The sequence below is a fragment of the Eulemur rufifrons genome, chromosome 21, assembly GCF_041146395.1.
Source record: "Eulemur rufifrons isolate Redbay chromosome 21, OSU_ERuf_1, whole genome shotgun sequence".
Taxonomy (NCBI): Eukaryota; Metazoa; Chordata; class Mammalia; order Primates; family Lemuridae; genus Eulemur; species Eulemur rufifrons.
This window is the reverse complement of record NC_091003.1, coordinates 6,043,167-6,067,069: the sequence shown is the minus strand read 5'-3', so window position 1 is coordinate 6,067,069 and position 23,903 is coordinate 6,043,167. Positions and strand designations below refer to the sequence as shown.

At 45.9% G+C, this 23,903-nt stretch overlaps 1 non-coding gene across 1 annotated transcript; it reads right to left on the bottom strand.

The window, feature by feature from the left end:
• Positions 1-10,532: 10,532 nt before the first annotated feature.
• Positions 10,533-10,639, bottom strand: LOC138402000 (U6 spliceosomal RNA). Its single transcript, XR_011236594.1, has one exon. It is a non-coding gene; the product is annotated as a U6 spliceosomal RNA (small nuclear RNA).
• Between the last annotated feature and the right edge of the window lie 13,264 nt (positions 10,640-23,903).

Genomic DNA, 23,903 nt, shown 5'->3' with positions numbered 1-23,903 from the left:
TTCAGACTGCAGCTGACCGGAAGACGTTGCCTTTCATTCATTCATTCTGCCCGCCTCTGTGGAGTCTTTTACTAGGCGACGAGCCCTGAAACAGAAGTTGGACATTTTTTTAAAGGTCCTTGCGCTCGCCAAGAGGAGGAAATAGATGCTCAGGAGTGAAGGAGAGAATCGGATCTGGCGCCTCCTAACGCGGCCCGCAGTCGAGCGAAGGGTAAGCCCTTGTTGGAGGTTTATGGGGGACAAGTCGGTGGGAAGGTGCGTGGTGCTCTGGGACGCGAGGGGGGAACTTGGGCACCCCTTGACTTAGCGGAGGTATCCTTGACTAAGTGATGTCATTAGCCCACCGCATGCTTCCCTGTCCACTTACTAGTGCTTGTGGACCCCCCCCCCCCCACCAAGCTGGTCCTGAGTTGTCCTGGAGTGCCATCGTCAACAACAGTTAGGTCGACTCTGGTTGAAAAGAGCTGGCCCTAAACATCCCTCCAGCCCCACTCCTGTGCCCTACTAGGCCTGATCTTCGGGGTAAAGATCCTGATAAGATGGCATGGCAGGAGGACAATAATAAAGGGACATTGTAGACAGCCCGCTTTGCGCATGGCATTTTATTTTTACTGTGGGATAGTTGGAGCAGGTCATTTTGCAGATGGGGAAACTGAGGCTCAGAGAAATTATGAATCTGGATGGCTTGCTCTGCCCCCATTTACCCCTCATGTGAACAAGCGATCAGACATGTGGGGAGGAAGTGGCTTCCCCACCAGAGATGGGATGCGAACCATCAGCTCCGTACTGGTCACCGTAAGAGACAGCTTCCCCCTTGCTCTCTCACCTTAAGGTTTCCTGTCTTATCTTTCTTTAGTTTTTCTTGTACCCCTAAAGGCTACTTTTTGAAGTTTATTTAAATTCCTTTCAATCGCTATAAAAATCTTTTAAGTAGGGTTAAGACTGGCAAACATCAAAATTTGTTTCCAAACTAAAATCGCCCACGTTGGTTCTGCCGCATCAATCCGCAGCCCTTAGTGTGAGTGAGAAGGCTCTGCCTTTAGCCTCTGGCGAAGACTAGGGACCATTTTATTTGCGGCTCCCTTTCTTATAAGAACCCTTTAAAGGAAATAGTCTTGTTAGTCCCTATTTTGCAGAGGAGGAAACTGGGACTCAGAAAGGCAAAGGCACTCAACCAGGATCACACAGCTGCGCATGGCACTGCTGGGGCTCAGGCTGGAGCCTGGCTTGGCCATCACATGCTCTTTCAGAGACTGACCCCCTAGCTACTCCCTCACGATGAAATAAACATGTTCCAAGGAGGGCGCATGGCTGGAGCGTGGTGAAAGTGCATTGAGTGGAATAAAGCAAGAAATAGAATGCTTGGTCCTCTTAATTCATTTTTCCTTCCTGAGACCCTTCTCTCTTCCCAAGTGTCCCCAAAAGCTGGCATCAGGAAAAGAGCCAATGGCGGCCACCTTAGTGTAAAAACAGTGAAGTCCATATATCACCTCCATGGGGAGTTCCTGGCCTGTTGGAATGGGAAGGGGTTGAGTAGTCTCGTAATTTAATCCCCTCCCTTTACAAACCTCGAGGAAACCACAAACTGGAGAGAAGAATGGGCCAGCCTGGGGTCTGTCCCCCTCTGACACCCCCAGAAAGCCTGCCCTGCTGCCTGGTCCTAAGTGGTCACTCAATAAATGTTGGGCCCTTGATGGATCACCTTCCCCCTTGATATTTGCATTTTCTCTTTATCAGTAATTGGCAGATGAAAGGCTTTGTCCTCCAGTTGAAAGAATTCCAAGCATTTGCTCAAAGTGGGGGAGGAGGTTATTTTGGGCCTAAAGGGGAAGGGCCAAGCCCCTTGAGCTCCCTGTGTTGGCTAATTGTCCCAGCAGAGCAGATAGTAGGTGAGCTTAAGGTGCTTATCAAACAGATGCACTTTTTCTTTCAGGGAAACACTGCCTGGCCAGTTGTATTGAAACATAATAATAATGATTTCCTGAACCCTCCTGCTCCTTCTCACAAAAGGCCCAGTCAAATCCTGCCTGGGTTTCCCCCATTCATTCATTTCTTCATTCATCAAAGGTTGATTGAGCAGCTCTGAGCCCAAAGACAGAGGGGATAGAGAAACGATAGAAGAAACAGCTCCAATTGTAGGCATACCCCGGGCTGGACAGGGCAATGGACAGGTGGCTTCCCAAGGAAAGGACTGACTCTGGTTGGAGCTCTCAGAAACCAGGATTTCAAACAGTTAAGAAATTGAAGCTGTTCTCACATTCACAGATAATTATAATAACTCCTGAATTTTGAGAATTATGTCTATGGGCAAAGCCCCACACATTTGCTAACTCTCTGAATCCTCACCAGAGCTCCGTGAGGCAAGGGCTGTAATTCCCCACTTTCATGCTGAGGCTCAAAGAAAGGTCAAGTTACTTGGCCAAATTGTGCAAGCTATGAAATAACAGCACCAGGATTGGAACCCAGAGTTTGTAAGACTCCACAGCCCAGACCAGACCACAGGACTGACCTCTATGCCAAGACTCCCTGCAGGGCTGTTCCATACAGCACTGTGATGGGGACATTCTATATCTGCACTGCTGTCCAGTACAGATGCCTCTGGCCACATGTGGCTCTTGGGCACTTGAAATGCAACTACTGGGATTAAGGAACTGGATTTTAAATTTCATTTCATTTTATTTTTTTATTTTTTTTGAGACAGAGTCTCACTTTGTTGCCCAGGCTAGAGTGAGTGCCGTGGCGTCAGCCTAGCTCACAGCAACCTCAAACTCCTGAGCTCAAGGGATCCTGCTGTCTCAGCCTCCCGAGTAGTTGGGACTACAGGCATGCACCACCATGCCCGGATAATTTTTTTTTTCTATATATATTTTTAGCTGTCCATATAATTTCTTTCTATTTTTAGTAGAGATGGGGGTCTCACTCTTGCTCAGGCTGGTCTCAAACTCCTGAGCTCAAACGATCCGCCCACCTCGGCCTCCCAGAGTGCTAGGATTACAGGCGTGAGCCACCGCGCCCGGCCTTCATTTCATTTTAATTAAAGTTAAGTAGCTGTATGTAGCTAGCATGTCTACTTTATTAGAACAGCCTTAGCATGTTTTCCAGAATTTGTCTTAACTCACATACAAGGGCTATATATATATACAACTCAAGGCCTGATTTGATGCTAGGTCCCCATAATCAACCTTCTGGAAACATTTGTGGAATGAATGAAGAGTCTGTGGGGGAAGGGGGCCAAGGATATCAGCAAAGGTTTCCTGGAACAGGCCATCTGGTACAATGTGAATGCTTGCAGTGTTAGCCCTTAAACCACGCTCTCTGAGTGCCTGCCAAGAGCATGTGTGTAGGCACCAGAGGATGCCAGTTGGCTATGAGATTGTCCCACCTGCCCAGATCTCACAAATAAACTTCTCAAGGACAAATAAATGGTGATGGAGCAGGAATCCTTAGACAGGGGTAACAACCTCCAGATATATATCCTACTGATAGACTGAAACTCAAAAAAGATGCAATCCGCTGTAGCCCTGTTTGCAACAGGAAAAGTCTGAAAACAGTCTGAAAGTTGGGGAACCAATTAAATCATTCTTGCACCATTTATCTGCCCAATGAAATGCTAGTGAATCATTAAAAAGAATAAAGTAACTATTAATATATATGCTAATGTGGAATGATTTCATGATATCCTTAAATTAAAACAAAGCAAGATGCAGAATACTAGTAACACCAAATTGTGCTGACCACTTAGGTAAACTAACCAAAGGAGATATACCCGTATCTACATATATTCTTTTCTTTGCACAGAATTTCCTTTAGAAAGACCAAAAAAAAAAAATGGGGAAAAGAACTGGGAAAATAGAAGAAAACCTATTCTTTGGTAGAATGTAAAATTTTTATCACATATGTGCATGAATGTTGCCTGATTCTGAACCTTAGAGACTTAAATTTCATTTTACATGCTATAGTACCTTTTGAATTTTGTCCCACAGAGATATATTACCTACTCAAAAATGAAGTCCATTTTTTTTTTTATTTTTTTTATTTTTTAAGTCTATAGGATTCAAAATCAGGTAAATCTAAACCAAGTAAATATTCCTTAGATATAGATACTTACATGGCAAAGCATGAATAAAAGCAAGGAGTGATTAACACAAATTTCAGAAAAAGATTTAGGAAGGGAATATGAGCAGCAAGAAGTCCTGGGTGACTTTCTGTGTTTTAATCCACATGGTGGGCATCTGAGAGCATTCTTTAGAGTGTGTTGAAATATTTTACAAATCCTATTGTATTTGTGAAATAGTCCACAATTTAACAATTGTTTTAAAATTGTAAGTCTTTCTCCTGCACCACCACCAATCCAGTTTCTCCTCTCAGTCCTCTCATCCCCAGAAAACTTGTTAACAATTCTGGTCCTTCCATATTCTCCCAGAAATAGTTATGCATTGACAAACATCTCCATGTATTTTCTTCTATTATTGTATCCCGGAAATAGACATACTGCACCCTGCTTTTCACTGATTATAATCTTGGAGCTCTTTCCATATAGAACTGCCTCATCCTAAAATATTATTTAAAGATGAGCTAAATCTGAATGTTGTGATACAGGAAAAGTTTAAGTTCGGTTAAAAAAAAAAGTCATAGAATAAAGTGTATACTATGACCCTATTTATGCCAAAAAAAACAAGCTACATATAATGTTTGTGTATCACCCCCCAAAAAAAAAGATAAAAAAAGGATTAGAACAGAGCAGCAAACTTATTATCTTTGATCCCCTCCAGGAAGACAGAAAATTTTAAGGGGCTTATATTTATATATTATTTGCATTTTTAACAACCATTGTGACCTTTTAAATTTATAAAATATTTTAAACATAAAGGCATAAAAAACAAATATAGCAAAGACTTGTGTATCCAGTACCCAGCCTACTGGATCTTAGAGTTTTGCCATATTTTGTATTTTGCTAATTAAAATATAAATACTTTTATCTATTTTAATCTAGGGGGATAATAGACCACACTAATTCTGTTAAAGTGAGTGGAGTTCCTAAAGACCTTTCTTTTTTTTTTTTTTTTAACTACTCAGTCTTTTCTGGATTGAAATAAATGAGTAAGAAAGAGCAAAATGTGTGTGTGTGTGTATATATATAGTCTTGGCCATTTTGGAAGACATAAGTTATCTTCGTAGAATTCTGCATTTTATAATATCTCTTTTCCAGTGTGAAGAATGGAAGGAAACTTAGAAATAACAGGTGAGTTGATTAAGGGGTTAATACCAGAAAGTCATAAAAGTTCAAAGATTCTTTAAAAACTTGCATCTTTGGATTGATGGACAAGTGTGTTAACCAATGATAATAAAAATCCAAGCATTACTTCATCATGCTCAATTACCATTGGTTGATGGTCCCCGAGGGATGGATAGGAGGGCTAGCGATTAACCCTTTCAGGGACTATCATGCCCTTTGCATTTAATTTACTTTGCAAGATGAAGTAGGAACAGATGAAAAGCCTAGAAAAGTCCCCACACCTTCAAGTGCCACCTTTTGATCTTACCCCAGAAGGCAGGATTTCACCCTGCAAAGGAACAGTCACAGACAAATTTCCTGGAGAAAAGTTTTGAAGTTTTAAAATGGGGAATCAGCTGACCTTGCTGAGTAAGAGGAGAGGGGAGGAGAGAAGGTTGATTCACTTTTTGTGCTATCAGAACAGAGACCCGTGTTGGAGAGGATTCCATTAATCTTGCAAAGTGATCAGTCACTGAGAGGATTGAATTGCATTTCCTGCCCAGAGATGTGGAGACAGATGACCTTTGCTGCAGCCCTCAGACCCCCAGTTCACAGCTGGAGAGAGGATGTGTCAGCATTTACTTTCAGGTCTCACCCCGCCCTTTGTTCAAAATTCTAACTCTTTGTGTTCAGGCTGCTGCTGGAGTTTTTGTAGTTGTTGATGCTGCTGATTTTTCTAACCGCCCACATCTTGCAACTTCTGAGAAATAAACTCTCTTTGGCAGAAGATAATATCTGGAGGTGCCCCTGAAAGGGAACCAGAATAGACACAGGGGATTTTGAGAGGCCACTGGGCATTTTGGCCTTAATTATTATCCCTTCCTGTGCTCCCCAAATGCTGCAGGCTGAACTGGATGGAGCCAGAAGTCCAGCAAAACGACTGCTAATGCCTCGTGTTTATATGGCTCTGTTGCAGAAAAGCTTTTACATGCATTACCTCATGTAAAAGGCACTGCTCAAACAGAAGCATTTACATAAAGGAACATTCTCAGTCCTTAAATGTAGTGAGCTATGTGACCTTGGACAAAGTGCCGAAACTTGAGTCTCAGTTTTCTCATCTGTCAAATGGGGTTGTCATATCAAATGGATTAGAGTTGCCAGATAATTGAATGAGCCACTGTTCTAGAAGAGGGCTCAGTAAATGCTTGTCTTCATACAATGAAGATGATGTGGATGAGTTCCAGGCTACGGTGAGCTATGATTGGGCCAGGGTGACAGAGCGGGACCCCATCTCTAAAATAAATAAATAAGTAAATAAGTAAAATGAAGGTGACCTCCTGAACTCCAGAACCCTAGCAACGCTAACAGATTGGGGAAATTTAACTTCACCCAACAGGAAGGCTCTTAGGGCGTGGACAGGATGGTTGTTTGCTTCCCCAACATCTTTTCTCTCCCCCACCGACACCTTCAAAGTCTGACCTTGCCTAATTCTTTTGAGTTCTTTGACTAAACCTGCACTTTCCCTCCTCCAGGTCTTTGCATATGCGGATCCCTTCCCCCAGCCCTCCTCCCTCCTGGTGCTTCTCCTGCAATCTGCATAGCTCTCTCTTTCCTGCCCACCTCCTAGTGCTTCCTACCTTATCTTATTGTTGCCTGTGCACTCCCTGACTGCCTGCCAGCCCTGGGAGGGCAGGACCCTGACTGCCCCATTCACTGATGGACTCCTACCTAGCAGGGTGCCAGCAGCTCCTCTAAAACTGTGTGATGAATGCAAGCCCAGCACCCTAGTCAGTCCTCCCCACGTCCCAGAACTACTCACCCTTCTGAGATTTTCTCTTTTTCTGGCTAACCATACTCTAACACGCTTTGCAGATGGCATCACTGGCTTTTTAACCCTCCTTGAAATGACACTCATTAATTCACCAATTATTTAATGAACACATCCTTGATTTGTACACAAAACAACCATCACAGGAAACTCTCCTCTTAACCCTGCAGCACCTATTCATGGCAGAGAGTATGATCCTCCTGCCTCAGCCTTCCCAGTAGCTGGGACTGTAGGGACACACCAACACGCCTGGCTAATTTTTCTATTTTTTGGAGAGACAGAGTCTTGCTGTGTTGCTCAGGCTGGTCTTGAACACCTGACCTCAAGCAGTCCTCCCATCGTGGCCTCCCAAAGTGCTGGGATTACAGGCAGGAGCCACCCTGACCTGGTGACAGTTGCCTCTTAGCCCCAGCCTGGAGAGAGAAATTCACCCCTTGCGAATTGAGAGCAGGTGAGTTTAGCCCCACACAAACTTCTTATTCAGAACGCCTCTCACGATTATAATAAAATAGTCATGTGTTAACAAAGTCTAATATCTCTTTCTCATGGCCAGGTGCAGTGTCTCACAGCCTCCCTGATTAAAGGCCTAGGGGCTGGAGACAAGCCCACTGTGGGGGCAGAGCAGGGACTGGTGGGCCTGGGAGTAGCCAAAAGTCCCAGAATATCCTAGGGCTGCGGTCCCCAACTGGGCTGCACAGAAGGAGGCAAGCTGTGGGCCAGCTAGGGAAGCTTCATCTGTATTTACAGCCGCTCCCCATAGCTCACATCACCGACTGAACTCCACCTCCTGTCAGATCAGCGGCAGCATTAGATTCTAATAGGAGTGTGAACCCTACTGTAAACTGTGCATGGGCGGGATCTAGGTTGCACACTCCTTATGAGAATCTAATGCCTGATGATCTGAGGTGGAGCTGAGGCAGTGATGCTAGCGCTAGGGGGCAGCCGTAAATATAGATTATCATTAGCAGAGAGGTTTGCACAATAAATGTAATGCACTTGAATTATCCAAAAACCATCCCCCTCCTCCCACCCCATCCGTGGAAAAATTGTCTTCCATGAAACCAGTCTCTGGTACCAAAAGGTTGGAGACCACTGTCCTAGGGGACCTACCTTCACCTTCTTCTGATCTCTGGTATCGATTCATCAGCCTGAGCCTTGACTCTAGCCTCCCGTCAGTGATCACACTTAATGTCTGCCCTGGGCACCTCACTGACAGGACAGTAGAGTTTTGGGGAGTCTTCTGCTCACAGGTCTTAAGCTCTTTGGAGAAAGTCTGATGCTCTTTTTGTCTCTACCACAATCCTAGGCACTCAGCAGGAGCACAGCAAAGAATGATTGCAGGATGGGTCCTCAATCCTTCCAGAGTCCTGACTTCTCAACCTGTGTATTCTGATCCCCGGGGAAGTGACTTCACGTCTCTGAACCTCCTTTTCCTCATTTTTACAATGGGAAAATAACAGACATTGTTGGGAAGATGAAACCAGACCATGGAGACCCCAGTCATCCTGCTCTCCGTTCCCTATTATATATAACCATGGATCATATTATACATTTTACTTATTGGTCTTATTTTTTTCTCCTTTCACTGGGACATCTATTTTGTTCATCTCTGTCTTCCCAGCCTCTAGAACAGAGGTTGGCCCATGGTGGGTTCTCGGTAAATATTTGTAAATAAAATGAACAGATGGTTGTAAAATGATGGGTATTTGAGTGCCTGACAATGGTAGGTATCATTAATTTACCATTGTGGTTAAGAACCCAGTTCTCTAGAATGTAACTGAAAGTAGTGTAATTGGGGCAGGGGAAATTTCACGTCATTATAGGAGATACAATTCAGGTGCCATGGCTGAGAAATCCTGTCTGTATCATTTACTAGCTGTATGACCTGCAGGAAATGACTTCACCTTCCTGCGGCTTGGTTTCCTCATCTGTCAAATGGAGGTGAGAATAGTACACCTCCAAAGTTGGATGTGAGCGTGGATAAGAAGGTAATTGTAAAGCACTTAGCACAGTGCCTGGCATATAATATTGCTCAATAAATACTTGTCCTCGTTGCTCATTATACTACTCAGACTAGAGGGGAACTCTGACTGAATTAAACAGTTGCTAAGCACTTAGAATATGTCGGGCTCCAGCAAGCTCAACCACTGTTTATTGGCCTGAATCTGCAAACTCTTTGAGGGATGGGACCATGTCTACACTGTCATGATCTTAGCCCCAGTAGATGCTAATTAATGTTAAAACATGCTGTAAAATTACATACTGAACTTGAATATGAGTTAGAACCTAGAATAGCTATTAGAGTAATAACACCATTCGCCTGTTATGTGCCAGGCACACTGTTGGGTGCTGGAGATAAGGCAGGAGCTTGAACAAACAGTGGTCACTACTTTCAGGGAACTTGGAGCTTGGTGGGGGGACAGACTTTGTTCTCATAGTTGCACCAATAGATGGAACATTGCAACTGACAAGTGCCACAAAGCAGAGTATATGTTGCTGTGAGGCCCTTAATATGAAGGGAGGGAGAGTTGACCTTGTCTGGGATTGGGGAGGAGGTCAGAGAAAGCTGTTCCAAGGAAGTGATGCGCAGAGCTGAGCTCCCAGGGAAGAGATCTTAGCTAGGCTGAGTGCTGGGGAAGTGCTCTCAGCAGACAAAATAGCAGATGCAAAGGCCTCATGATTGGGGTACACATGTGCTCAAGGAACTGAAAGAAGGCCCGTATGACCTGACTGTGGTGAGCTGAGTATGGGCTTGCAAGTGAAATAAACTGGAAAAATAAGTAAGTGCTTTGGGAACTAATTGGGGAAGATCTAGCGGAGCTGAAGGTTTGTGTAACCTATGATCTAGCAATTGCACTGCTGGGAACATTCGAAACAGGCACAAGTGCACTGGGAAGCAGGGACAAGGATGATAGCCCTAGCAGCACTGTATGAAATCACAAAAAAACTTGAAACAACTCAAATGCTTGTGAACGGGGAGTGGACGAACTGCAGAATATGTCTTCACTTGGGTTCCTCAGAAGCAGAGCCTGAATCAAAAGCTTATTCAGGGCCAGGCGTGGTGGCTCACGTCCCTAATCCCAACACTCTGGGAGGCAGAGGTGGGAGAATCACTTCAGGTCCAGAGTTCAAGACCAGCTTAAGCAACATAGCAAGAGCCTATTTCTACCAAAAATATAAAAATTAGCCAGGTGCAGTGGCACATGCCTATAGTCCCAGCTACTCAGGAGGCTGAGGCAGGAGGATCACTTGGGCCCAGGAGTTTGAAGTTGCAGTGAGCTATGGTGATGCCACTACACTCTAGCCCAGGTGAGAGTGAGACCCTGTTTCAAAAAAAAAAAAAAAAAGTGATGGACGAATAAGTGATAAATAGGAAACTGAGGATAGTAGTTACTTCCAGGAGGTTAGTAGGAAGAGACTGGGATGGGGCCTTGGAGAATTTCAAAGAAAGATGCTAATTATGTTGGGTTTTGTTGTTGTTGTTGCTGTTTTAATATGGAATGCTTCATGAATTGGCTTGTCATCCTTGCGCAATAGCCATGCTAATCGCCTCTGCATAGCTCCAATTTTAGTATACTTGCTGCCAAAGTGAGCACTTCTGTTGTTTTTTCATAATTGTGGCAAAATATACATCACATAAAACTTACTTTTTTTAACCATTTCTAAATATACAGTTCAGTGGCATGAAATACATTCACATTGTGGTGCAGCCATCACCACCATCAGCTCTAGAACTTTCTTTTTTTATTTTTATTAAAAATAATAAATTATATGTGTTCAGTTAGAGTATATGTAAGTGGAAATTATAGGTTTATTTTATTTTTATTTATTTGTTTGTTTTCTTTTTTCTTTGAGACAGAGTCTCACTTTGTTGCCCGGGCTAGAGTGCCGTGGCGTCAGCCTAGCTCACAGCAACCTCAAACTCCTGGGCTCAAGCGATCCTTCTGCCTCAGCCTCCCGAGTAGCTGGGACTACAGGCATGTGCCACCATGCCTGGCTAATTTTTTCTATATATTTTTAGTTGTCCAGCTAATTTCTTTCTATTTTTTTTAGTAGAGACGGGGTCTTGCTCTTGCTCAGGCTGGTTTCAAACTCCTGAGCTCAAACCATCCTCCTGCCTTGGCCGCCCAGAGTGCTAGGATTACAGGCGTGAGCCACCGTGCCCTGCCTCTAGAACTTTTTTATCCTCCCAAATAAAAATTCTGTCCCCATTAAACACTAACTCCCCCAAATTCCCACTCCATCCAGCCCTGGCAACCACCATTCTATTTTCCATCTCTATGACTTTGAATATTCTAAACACTTCATAAAAGTGGAATCATACCGTATTTGTCTCTTTATGTCTGTCACTTAGCATAGTGTCCTCAAGGCTCATGTTGTGGCATGTGTCAGAATTTCCTTTCTTTTTCAGGCTGAATAATATGCCATTGTATGGACAGACCGCAGTGTTTTTCCATTCATCCAGTGATGGACATTAGGGCTGCTTCCACCTTTGTGGCTGTTCTGAATAGTGCTGTTATGAAACTAGTAATGTTTTCTTTCTTAAGTTGATGGTGATAATAGTATATTATTATTTTTTTAATCCATACATATATGTTTGTTTTCCTTCTTTTTTTTTTTTTTTTTTGAGATAGCGACTCGCTCTGTCACCCAGCTAGAGTGCAGTGACATCGTAGTTCACTGCAACCTCCAACTCCTGGGCTCCAGGGACCCTCCTGCCTCAGTCTCCCCAGTAGCTGGCACTGCAAGTGTATGCCGCTACACCAGCTAATTTTTCTGTTTTTTGTAGAGATAGGGTCTTGCTCTGTTGCTCAGACTGGTCTCAAACTCCTGGCCTCAAGCGATCATCCCACCTCAGCCTCCCAAAGTCCTAGGATTACAGACGTGAGCCACTGTGCCTGGCCTATTACCTATTCTTTAAGATTAGAACTGTGTGACGTTGTTCTTCACTTTCATACTGATAAGGAAAACCCCCATCTATTACTTAGCGCTTCAGCCACCTGGGGCCCCCACCCCTCACGGATGTCCACATCAGCATAACACTAACCTATTACCTGGTGCATCAGCATAACACTAAACCTATTACCTGGCGCATCAACATAATACTAACCTACTACCTGACACATCAACTAACCTATTACCTGGCGGAGCATTAGCCACCTGAGACCCCACCCCTCGGGCCACCCCAACTTAATAAAAGTGGGAAAAATCAGGTAGACGGGGCTCAGAATTTGGTTGTGAGACCCCTCTGAGCCCGCTGGCGAATAAACCTTGATTCTCCCACTCTCCGTGTGCCGCTCGGTTTGTCTTCGGGACCACTCGCTGTAACACTTGCTGTAACGATACTTGCCCACAGTGGTACAATCTTTATTACTTTGCTTGGCTGTAAATGACTCCAAAAAGTAATTTAATGACTCAGTCTTACTATGGCAAACTCTTTATTGGCCATTTCTTACCCAAAAAATCAATACATGATTAGAGTTTGCTTTGTAGATCTATATCAACTGATAAGACGATAATAAAAGGTAATGTGTAAATGAGTGAATTTTCTTTATTCAAAAAGAAGGGAAGGATGGTGGTGAATAGTAGCACGACACTGTGAATGTACTTTATGCCACAGAACTGCACACTGAAACATGGTCAAATTGGTAAATTTTATGTGGTGTATATTTTACCACAATTAAAAAGAAGAAGGAGGCCGGGTGCCGTGGCTCACGCCTGTAATCCCAGCACTCTGGGCGGCCGAGGCATGAGGATCCTTTGAGCTCAAGAGTTCAAGACAAGCCTGAGCAAGAGCGAGACCCTGTCTCTACTAAAAAAATAGAAAGAAATTAGCTGGACAACTAAAAATATATAGAAAATATTAGCCAGGCATGGTGGCGCATGCCTGTAGTCCCAGCTACTCGGGAGGCTGGGGCAGGATTGCTTAAGCCCAGGAGTTTGAGGTTGCTGTGAGCTAGGCTGACGCCATGGCACTCTAGCCAGGACAGCAGAGTGAGATTCTGTCTCAAAAAAAAGAAGAAGAAGAAGGGGGGCTGGGTGAGGTGGCTCACACCAGTAATCCCAGGACTTTGGGATGCTGAAGTGGGAGAATCGCTTGAGCCCAGGAGTTCAAGGCTGCAGTGAGTTATGATCACGCCACAGCACTCTAGCCTGAGTGACCAAGGGAGACCCTGTCTCTAAATGAAAAAAAAGAAAGAGAGAAGAAGAAGGAAGGAAAGTGTGTCAGATCACAAAGTATAAAGCTTTGTGACTGGTGAAAATTTGTATAAATTTCTATGCATTGTCTGCATTTTTACAAAAATACATTACGTATTACCTCTATAATTTAAAAAAATTAATTTGCTATTATAGAAGTCCAGGCAAGAGGTTATACCAAGGAGGAAGAATCAAATCCTTCATTTTATGGCTGGAAAAGTCAGGCCACATCAGAGGGCGGGCACCTGTCAGAGGCTGCGGCTCTCTGCCAACAGCTGCACAGGGCTTAGGACCCAGCTGCCGCCCTCTTGCCTGGTGTATGAACCCAGGGCCAACTGCGTGGGGGAGAGCACAGCAATCAGACAACAGGCATTGACTGAGCATGTGCGACAGGCAAAGTCCTTCCTGGGTGCAAGAAGATGGACAGGCAGGTGAGTGAGGGGCCAGTCTGGCCTCGCCTTCAAAGAGCTGGTTCCCAGGTGAGGAGATAAGGCTCTGAGAAGGGTACCTGGCAGTGTAAGGTGATAAGGGCCCCTGCACTCTGAACACGCCCATTTTCTTGCCTTATCTTTGTATGCTGGAGTTATTTATTTACAGCCCATTTTAGCAGGCAGAATGCCCTCAAGGGCATTCATTCATTCAGGCATTTATTGAACTACTGTGCATCCAGGCACTGATTTGGGACAGCTGTATATAGTAGCTGCTTGATAAATGTACATTACATGGAATGACAGGCTCAGAACCTAGCATTCAGTAGGCACTCAATAAATGCTCCTTGGGTTGAATAAATAATATATGAATAAATCACTTGCAGCAGGCCTGGCACACAGTAGGTATTTAATAAATGTTGAATCACATGAAGGAAGGACTAGCATGGGGCCTGGCACCCAGGAAGTGCTCAAATGTCGCCAGAACCTGCCTCTCTGACCTATCTCCATGCTGAGCCCAAATCCTGGACATGTAAACCCAGAGACCAAATTGGAAGTCTAGACCATCCATGTCTCCATCCTTCCATCCATTCATCCATTCAGCAAGCACCGATCCAGGATCCACTGTCCACCTGTCCCTGGGGACACCGCAGAGAACAAGGCAAGGGAGGGTTTTTCGCTCTCATTTCCTCATATCCTAGTGAGGGAGTGAAACCATAAATAAGTAAACACATTTTTACAAAAAGGTAAGGATAAGCGTCTCTGATGCCATGAAGTAAACGCAGACGAGGTAAGAGAGAGAGATCGCAGGGACTGGTGTGTGAGATGGACTCATCAGGGAAAGGCCCCTCTGAGAAGGTGACATTTGAGCTAATGCCTGAAATGGAAGAAGCAACCAACTGTCAGTCCATTTGGGCTGCTGTCACAAACTACCCTAGACCAGGTGGCTTAAGAACAATAGGAATTTATGTCCCACAGTTCTAGAGGCTGGAAGTCCGAGATCAAGACGTCAGCAGATCTGGTATCTAGGGAGGACTTATCCCCTGGTGCACAGATGGTACCTTTTCACAATGTCCTCACATAGTAGAAGGGATGAGGGGTCTCTCCGGGGCCTTTTTTTCTTTCTTCTTTTAGAGATAGGATCTCGCTCTGTCACTCAAGCTGGAGTGTATTGGTGTGGTCGTAGCTGACTATAACCTTGAACTCCGAAGCTCACGCAATCCTCCTGCCTCAGCCTCCTGAGTAGCTGGGACTACAGGCATGCACCACTACACCCAGCTAATTTTTCTATTTTTAGTAGAGATGGGGTCTTCTTGCTCTTGTTCAGGCTGGTCTTGAACTCCTGAACTCAAGTGATCCTCCGGCCTTGGCCTCCCAGAGTGCTAGGATTACAGGCATGAGCCACCACGCCCAGCCTAGATTTAGGTTTTATAAAGATTTATCTGGTTGCTGTTACAGAACGGATTTGAGGAGGATCAAGACAAGCAGAGAGAAGGGGCAGGTTGCTGCAAACAGCCGGGCAAGTGACAATGGCAGCCTGAATAAGATGGAAGAGCTCAGATCTCAAGAAGACGCTAAGGGCTAGAGTTGCCTGATGGATTGGATGCTGTGGGGTGACTCCTGGGGTGACCAGCCCTCCAACATCTCTAGCTTCCCTGGGGCCTCACAGAGCTCCGTTGCACTTGACGGCTGTTCCCGGGATGCTGGGCGTTTTTATGTGATTAGGCTGGAACAGTTCTCTGGGAAATAAATGCCCTGAGTCTAAAGGGCTTTTACGAGCCAGGGCAGGGGATTAAAGGCGGCCGGGCTGCAGAGAAATCCCAGGGTCAGGAGACAGCTAAGCGTGTAGACTTTTAATCTAAACCTTAAAACGTTTTTATTTTCCACTCCCTGAACTCAGGGTGTCACTTTAAATACATGTTTGGCAACATCGGCTGTTCTATTTTTCTTTTTAATTATACAAAGAGAGAGCCTGGAAATGGCTCAGCCCCAGGCTGGGGGGAGGCAAGGAAAGTTTGGCAGCAGTTAGAGGCAGAGACATCAACTAAATATCGAGTGGATGTGAAATCCTTTTGAGGGAGCGTGGAGACCAAACTTCCAGCTACCCTGAATTTGGTATGGTCAGCACTGACTCGGGATTTCTAAAAGGAGACTGACAGACTCACCAGCTTAGAATGGAGAAAGGACAGATGGACACGTCTCTGAGACAAAAATATCACCAGCACTAGCACTGTTCCTGGACCTTGAATTTATTCCCAGGCCTCCGCCCTTCCCTCCTTCGTCCTCCGGGCAGCAGGAGCTAACTAGGCCGCTCACGCACTTGCAGGTGCTCCCTCCGTGTGCCAGGCGCTGGGCTAACCTGTTTGTAGGTGCTGTCTCCTTTGAGGCAGTCGACTGTTCGGTAAGTACGTACTGCCATCGTCCCTGCCTTCCAACTGGGGACCTGAGGCTCAGAGAGACTTAGATGGCACCCCCTCGCCCCGGTGTCGGGCCTGGGCTTGTCTGCCCTCAGCTCCATTCCCGGCCTTTCCCCTGCTTTGCTCCGGATCACGGGGAGGCCAAGCCTGGCAGCTGCCAAATCATCTGGCTTCCTGCACAGATGGCCCAACGGGAGCCAGCAATGGAGCCGGTGGGCGGGAGGAGGCGGCCAGGGTGTTTCTCCCCTTCTCTGCCCCTGGCAGGTCTCCAGCAGGGGCTACAAAGCCTGAGTCTCCGTCTCCCACCAGATGGGCCACTGTGGGTCTAGCTTTCACCTGGTGACTCCAGTCCCTCCTGGCTACCAGAAACACCACCTCCTGCCTCTCTCTCCCTCCACACCCAGGGTTGGTAGTGGCCCTCCCACTGGGCTAATCTGTGGGGTTTCCTGTCCCCTACTTGCCTCCCGTTACCTCAGGAGCAATTCTCTGGACAAATTCCCCTATTCTAGTACCTGTTTTTTCCCGGTCCAATTCTCACAGGATTCTGCCTTTGGTAAATGCTCACAGATTAGCCAATTCATTACATTTGGCACGAGGCAATCCCCTTTCTTTGAGCACAGCACATCCCACAACAAGGAAGACAGTCGCCACCGTTTACTGAGCACTGTGCTAATTGCCAGACGAATGTTCTTTCATGGAACACTCACTGCAGCCCTTTCTGCCAAGTCCCACCGCTACTCCCATTTGACAGATGAGGCTCCGAGACATTGGGGTGCTTGCCTCAAGTGGCACAGTGACATAGTGACGAAGTGGGGATTCAAATCCAAGAGTGCATGTGTGATTTTCTAATCTCTGTTGATGTCCTGAACACACTTGTAGCCCCTTGCTAAATCCCATAAAACTCAGCTTCCTGCCTCTTGGAACGAGGTCATGAAAAACAAAAGTGAAATTTAAGTAAAAAGAACTCAACTTCCTTGGCAGGCTCAAGCCCCCCCAAGTCTCTCCAGGTTCCTTGTATTGGTTTCTCAGGGCTGCTGTAACAAAGCACCACAAACCGGGTGGCTTGGAACAACAGAAATCTATTGTCTCACAGTTCTGGAGGCCCGAAGTCCAAAATCACGACGTCACAGGCTGTGCTCCCTCGGAAGGCTGCAGGGAAGGGTGTGTTCCAGGCCTCTCTTTGGCTTTCAGGTGGCCATCTCCTCCCTGTGTCTCTTCATGTTGTCTTTTTCCCCTGTGCCTGTCTGTCTGTGTGTCCCTATGTCCCCTTTTTATAAGTACAGCAGTCACACTGGATTGGGGCCCACTGAAATGTCCTCTTGTTAGCTTGATTACCTCTGGAAATTAGGCCCTATTTCCAAATAAGGTCACGTTCTGAGGTGCTGAGGATTAGGACTTCAACATACATTTTGGAGGGGACACACTTCAACTCAAGACAGGCCTCCACGATCTCAGGCATTTAATCTCTACAGTGCGACCTGGTTGGTCCTGTTTTGCCAACAGAGAATGTGAGACCTTCTAGAAAGATCCTGCTGACATCCCACTCCTGTAAGGGATGTGGTGATTCCCCAAGTCATATGTGCACTGACAAAATTTATCCTAACATTTTACTCCAAAATACATAGATATAAAGGACCTCCTATAGCAAACCCAATCTTGAAAAAGGAGAACAAAGTTGAAGGTCTTACCTCTACTTGACTTCAAGACTTATTTATTTATTTTGAGGAACGTAAGTTTCTTTTCTTCAAGACTTATTTTAAGGCTAGAGTAATCAAGACAGTATATATTGGCATAAGAGTAGATAAATAGACTGATGGACTAGAATACAGAGTTCAGAAACAGACCCTCATATATACTAATTACCCGATTTTTGACAAAAATGTTCATGCATTTCAGTGGGGAACACTTACCTCACTCAAAAATCACTATTTAATTGCTGGGCGCAGGGGTACGAGCCTGTAGTCCCAGCTACTAGGGAGGCTGAGGCAGGAGGATCATTTGAGGCCAGGAGTTCCAGGCTGCAGTGAGCTATGATTGTACCTGTGAGTAGCCACTGTGCTCCAGCCTGGGCACACAGAGAAACCTCATTTCTATTAAAAAAAAATAAAAAAAGTCAGTATGAGATGGATCATAAACCTAATCATATAAGCAAAAACTCTCAAACTTGTAAAGAAAACATAGGTGAACTTCTTCATGACCCTGGGGTGGGCGAAGATTTTTTTATCCAGGACACAAAAGCATTAACTTTAAAAGGCACAGGCACAAACACATAGACCCAAGAGGGGGGAGGGGAGAGTCAGCCCTACAAGCCCCAGAACTGGGGAGCAAAGAGGCAGAGCTTGTGTTCCCCTGGGATGATCTCCAAGCTCCAGGGCCAGAGAGTCATTTCGAGACCAACATCAGAGCCCACCAACCCTAATTCTGAATTTCGTAACCAGTCCCCTGACAGTGTCTAACTTGTGTCCAGCCTCCTTCACCCTCAATTCTTTGACCATGGAAACCTTCTGGATTGCTCACTAAAGCTGCCTTCCACATGTCTTGTGGAGCTGGCCCCAGGGATTTCATGCATCCTAAATCGGGACACATACAAGGACTCATGGGGCTGATGCCAGCTGCAAAGAAGGACAACTTACAACTTTTGAACTATTAGAAATAACCAATCAGACATGCATGGCTGGAAGGAGTGAGCTTTCCATCACCAGCGGTATAAAAGCACTGGTTTTTGGATTGTTTTGTTTGTTTTTTTAAGACATGGAGGCCGGGTGCGGTGGCTCACGCCTGTAATCCTAGCACTCTGGGAGGCTGAGGTGGGAGGATCGCTCGAGGTCAGGAGTTTGAGACCAGCCTGAGCAAAAGTGAGACCCTGTCTCTACTAAAAAATAGAAAGAAATGATCTGGACAGCTAAAAATGTATATAGAAAAAAAAAATTAGCTGGGCAAGGTGGCGCATGCCTGTAGTCCCAGCTACTCGGGAGACTGAGGCAGAAGGATTGCTTAAGCCCAGGACTTTGAAGTTGCTGTGAGCTAGGCTGACGCCATGGCACTCTAGCCCGGGCAACAGAGCGAGGCTCTGTCTCAAAAAAAAAAAAAAAAAAAAAAAAGACATGGAGTCTCCCTGTGTCGCCCAGACTGGAGCACACTGGTTCTGCACAGGCGAGATCCCACTACTGATCAGCAGGGGAGTTTTGACCTGCTCCGTTTCCAACCTGTGCTGGTGCACCCCTCCTTAGCTACCTGCTGGTCCCCTGTTCACCATACTGATGCCGAACTTAGCGCAAACACCAGATTGGCATAGCACACCTCAGCCCAGAACTCTTGGGCTCATGCGATCCTGTTGCCCAGCCTCCTGACTGGGACCACAGTCATGTGCTACCACACCCTGCTAAAAGAACTGTTCTTTAAAGCCAAGCTCGAGAAATGGCTCATTTTATTATTATTAATTTAGGGGCTTTGGACTCAGGGCAGTCAGAGGGGGGAAGGAGCAAACAGAGGCAAGCCACCATGATGGGCTCTGACAAAGTGCTCTCTTGTGAACTGAAATGAAAGGAGTGACGTCTTTGAGTCCTGTGAGGCAGGGAGGGACAAGGGGGTTCCCCTTTAGTAGGACATCAGAGGCACCTTTCCTGAGACTGTGCCTGAAGGAGTGCCTAGGGTCCATGAATAGGTATTCATCGTATCTCATTTTTGCTAAGGAGGCTGGGGATTCAGAAAGGTTAAGTAATCTGCCCAAGGTCACACTGCAACTGAGCAGCCTAGGGGACAGCCAACTTTAAGCACAGTAAAAGATCAAAAGTACTTGACCGGGCACAATGGCTCACATCTGTAATCCCAGCACTTTGGGAGGCCAAGGTGGGAGGATCACTTGAGCCCAGGAATTCAAGACCTGCCTGAGCACCATAGTGAGACCCCATCTCTACAAAAAAAAAAAAGAAAATTAGTTGGCATGGTGGTAAGCGTCTGTCGTCCCAGCTATACAGGAGGATGAGGCAGGAGGATCAGGAATTTGGGATCCTGGGATCACTTGAGCCCAGGAATTTGAGGTTGCAGTGAGCTGTGATGACACTACTGCATTCTACCCACGCAATAGAGTGAGACCCCATCTCAAAAACAAAAAAAACTAAACTAAAAATACCTAAAGACTAAAGACCATCTCGTTCAGCGGTTCCTAAACTGTATTCAAAAAACTTGATAAAACTAAACTGCTTCGGTTGGTTTTTACAACTTGCATTTTAGCAAAACCCCTCTGGAAATTCTGATTCAGGGGACAGGGAGGACTAGGGGTGGTTACATCCCACACTCTGGAGACCGCCGAGTGGGTTAAAATTCCCGTCCTACTACTTACCTGTGCCTCACTTTTCAAATCTGTAAAAAGGTGGTATTAATACCACGGGGTTATGGTAAGGAACTCCTGGGTTTAATATATTTAATATAATAAACAAAATAATTTAACATATAAAAACAATATACTTAATATATATAATTTTATATACTTAACATAATAAAGTGCCAAGGACAGTGCCTGTCATTAGTAAGCACTACTTAAGTGTTAACTATTTGTTCACTGCTTGTGATGGAGAACTTGCTGCCTCCCAAGGCAGCACATGCCAACTTTGGTCAGCCTTGGGCTGTGGCCATTTTGGCCACCACGGGCTGGGTGGCCACAGCCCTTTCAGTTGGATCTCTACACCCTCGTGCACAGAGTTGATTGAAAAAATTGTTTGGCTTTTCTAGATAGAAACCCAAAAGGGCTGAGAGCACACCTCTTGGCCACTAGGGACAGCCACACATGGTGGTTGGAAGCTCTGGGGGGGATCTGGAGCCCCGGTTCCAACCCTGATTTTCCACTGGCTTGTTTTGGCAAGGTGCTTCTCTTTGGGTCCTCAGGTTCTCCATCTAAGCATGGGTTTGGTGCATTTTACAGTCCCAGGCTAGGCACAGTGGTGCACCTGTAGTCCCAGTTACTGAGGCTGAGGCAGGAGGATCACTTGAGCCCAGGAGTTCAAATTTAGCCGAATTCACCCTGGGCAACATAATGAGACTCCATCTCCAAAAAAATGGGGGTGGGGAAAAGTTACTAACCAACCATGGGCCCTTCAGAGTTCTATGATCCTGGGGCACGAAACAGGATTGCCCAAATGTCCCCAATCCCTGAGTCTGGATAGTATTTTATTTCTTTACCTTTATTGATTTAAAATAGTAGAGATGGGGTCTTGCTCTTGCTCAGGCTGGTCTCGAACTCCTGAGCTCAAGCAATCCTCCCACCTTGGCCTCCCAGAGGGCTAGGATTACAGGTATGAGCCATGGCACCCAGCCCATATTTTTATTATTTCTGATCTGTGCAGATGGGGTAATTCAAACCCCAGAGAATTAGAAGGAAAAGGGGAGGGACATGACACAGGAGCTGGAGAAAGGAAACCCTCCCTACCCCAAAGCCCCCTTCAGAGTCACCACTTCCTGACCCTTTTGTTCTTCCCAAATCAGCGCGTCTCTCCTCCTGGCTTCCAGGCTCTTCCACCTCCAGCCCTTAGACCCCATCAACACCCAAATGTTGTGTGTATGCAATCCTGAGCTGCGCGTTCCTTGAAACCAAGGACATTTCATTATTTTGTTCATTGAACCTGTTTCCATTCAGAGTCTTCAGGGTGTTCCAGACCCTGTGGGAGGCTCTGGAGTGACAGTGAAGTAATTTAAACAAACAGGTCAACACGTAAATAAGCTAGATGATTTCAGATACCGTATTGATCAGAACTATAAAGGGTAGAAATCAGGGTGGGGTGACAGATCCTGACACAGGGGCTACTTTACAGAGAGGGAGGGTCTCCCTTTGGAGGTGATATTTGAGCTGAGACACAGACGGCAAGTGGAAGGAGTAGCAAGTATAAAGGCCACAAGAGGCCGGGCGTGGTGGCTCACGCCTGTAATCCTAGCACTCTGGGAGGCCGAGGCGGGTGGATCGCTCAAGATCAGGAGTTCGAGACCAGCCTGAGCAAGAGTGAGACTCCGTCTCTACTAAAAATAGAAAGAAATTATCTGGCCAACTAAAATATATATATACAAAAAATTAGCCGGGCATGGTGGCGCATGCCTGTAGTCCCAGCTACTCGGGAGGCTGAGGCAGTAGGATCACTTAAGTCCAGGAGTTTGAGGTTGCTGTGAGCTAGGCTGACGCCACAGCACTCTAGCCCGGGCAACAAAGCGAGACTCTGTCTCAAAAAAAAAAAAAAGAAAAAAAAAAAAAAAGCCACAAGAGGAACAAGCCCAGTGGGGTGAGATTTCAAATTCCAAGTTCCCCATCTTCATAAAACCATGGAGAAAGGCTTCTGGGGAATCCCAGGGACTTTTTTGGGAGGAGGGGGCTTTCAGTTTTATCCCATAATGTGGTTGGGTGGCGAGGCACCCTCTAGTGGTGACAAGAGTTAGATGTCACCTTTCTAACCTGGAATGCCATTAGCTATAGGCTAATCCTGTCACTCATTCCTCTCTCCCACATTTATTCACTCAACAAATACATACTGAGCACCGAGTATGTGCCAAGGAATATTCTGGATGCTAGGGGGTATAGCTGTGAAACTGACAGTAAAGGTCCCTGCCCTGGTGTCGACATCCTAGGGGACAGTTCCTAGTACAGCATTCCACCCCTACTTCACCTCTGCTCCCCACTATTCTGAAGCTAAATTGGCCTTCTACTGCTCCATACCCAGATATCCCTGCATCAGGGCCTACATTTCCAGTTGCCTGTCCCCCTGTAAAGCTAGTCCCCACCACTCTGCATTGCTGGCTCAGGTCTCAGCTCAAACATGACCTAGTCAGAAAGGTGTGGACTTACTTGTTTACTGTCTCTCTCCCTGTTCCCCACCCCTCCACACACACTAAAATATAAGATGCCATGAAGTTTATTGTTTTCCTGGAATTCCTCAAGCTAGCACTTAATAGGTGCTCAGAAGACACCTGCTGAATGGGTTTGAGGGTTCATTCCTTCAAAAAATATTTATCAGACTGGGCGTCATGGCTCACGTCTGTAACCCAAGCACTTTGGGGAGGCTCCGAGGGGGGAGGATCACTTGAGGCCTGGAGTTGCAGACCAGCCTGGGCAACATATTGAGAACAGGAATCGGACTCTACAAAAAATAATTAGCCAGGCGTGGTGGGACGCGCCTGTATTCCCAGCTACAAAGGAGGCTGAGGCAGGAGGATCCCCTGAGCCCTGGAGTTCAAGGCTGCAGAGGCTGCAGTGGAGCTATGATTGCGCCACTACGCTGCAGCCTAGGCCGCAGCACAAAACTTTATTTCTAAAAAAAAAAAAAAAAGGAAAAAAATTTATATATACACACACCCCTATTGACCAACTACTAGACGTCCAATATGTGCCAAAACAGCCTGGTGCGGCGGCCAATCCCAATGAACAGAGGTGAACAAGTGAACAAAACACACCAAAAATCCCTGCCCAATAAAAAAAAATTCCTGTCCCGGTGTTTTTTAAAATTAAAATTGCAGCTCCCGCACTACACACTCCCTTTAACCTGCTTTATTTTTTGTATACATTTAACACCTTCTAAACTATTAGAATTTACTCATTGGTGTTTGTGAGCTCCAAGAGGGCATGGCATCTAGTCTGTCTCGTTCACCACCCTACCTCAGCGCCGAGAACAATGTTGGCACTCAGTAGGCGCTAAATAAACAGACACAATGAACTCTAGACCTCAGCCCGCTCTTTTTCCTACAGACCTTGCGCCACCTTGCTCCAAAGGGGAAATGAGCCTCAGGAGGCACCCAGAGGTGACCCCAGGAGGCCCGACCCAGGAGTCCGAGCTCCGGGA